Consider the following 1,363-nt stretch of genomic DNA (forward strand, 5'->3'; position numbering starts at 1 on the left):
CCCCCCCCTCCTCCTCCACCTCTTCCTCTTCATTATCTTTAAAATTATCATCAGTTCAACTACTTTTTTTTAAAAATCGTTTTCCCGTATGCACCTGACCCCTGTGTCTACTCACATGTCTTGAGAGCAGTTGCACGGCTTCTCCATCCGATATCCCTCTTTCAAAAGTCTGAACAAGTCACCATTGGGTATCCCCGGATAAGGACAACCTCCAAGAGTGACGATTTCCCACAGCAATATGCCATAGGACCAGCTGGGACAGTTGAGAATGAATAGAACAAGCAGAAATTAGTACACATGTAGATCTATATTCGTTAATGTAACCAGAAAATAAATATCATTAGCAACAAGGGGCAATACGTATTAACTTGTGGTGGTGATATCATTAATTTATTATTCATCAACATGTTGATTTTCTTTTTCAAGCAATATTCTTCAACACCAAGGCTGAAAAACGTTATAAAAGTTAAAGACAGTAACAGTTCGGATTTATAATCAGTTTTTGTAGCTAGAATCTAGGCTTACTTCTAAATAGCCTGCTTAATAAAATTTACATTAATAATTATTATTCATCCAATCGTCTAGCAAAAAAGGAACATACACATCACTCTTTGATGTGAAAATCTGATCCTGTACTGCCTCGAGTGGCATCCACTTGTAGGGTAATTTTCTCGCTGATGTGGGTTTGTACATGTTCATCTCATAGACATCTCGAGACAAGCCGAAATCTGATATTTTCACAATCTGTGGTGTCCACATCAGGATGTTTCTCGTGGCTAGGTCCCGGTGCACATAGCGATTTTGGTCGAGATAATCCTAGAAAGTAGATAGCAAAACTTCATAAAATAATTATAGAAACCGTTGTTATATTATAAACAATGAAATAGCGTGTGTGCTCATAAAGTTAACACGTATAAATAGCCTCCAAATGGAGATAGGCATGAGCTATATAAACTGTTAGGGTGATAAAAGTCAGTGCAAAAACAGTGCATACTACTGCCAAAAACGGCCTTCCCCGCCTCTCCAGTCCCTCTCTGTCTCCCTCCCTCTCTCTCTCTCTCTCTCTCTCTCTCTCTCTCTCTCTCTCTCTCTCTCTCTCTCTCTCTCTCTTTCTCTCTCTCTCTCTCTCCACCTCTGTCTCTCTCTCCCTCCCTCCCATTTTCTCTCTTCACCTCTGTCTCTCACTGTCTCTGTCTCCCTGTCTCTCTGTCTCGCTGTCTTTCTCTCTCTCTCTTTCTCTCTCTCTCCCATTCTCTCTCTCCACCTCTGTCTCTCACTGTCTCTCTCTCCCCCCCCCCCTCTCTCTCTCTCTCTCTCTCTCTCTCTCTCTCTCTCTCTCTCTCTCTCTACTGGTATTCCTTCC

The sequence above is a fragment of the Aplysia californica genome, unplaced genomic scaffold, assembly GCF_000002075.1.
Source record: "Aplysia californica isolate F4 #8 unplaced genomic scaffold, AplCal3.0 scaffold00079, whole genome shotgun sequence".
NCBI classification, from domain to species: Eukaryota; Metazoa; Mollusca; class Gastropoda; order Aplysiida; family Aplysiidae; genus Aplysia; species Aplysia californica.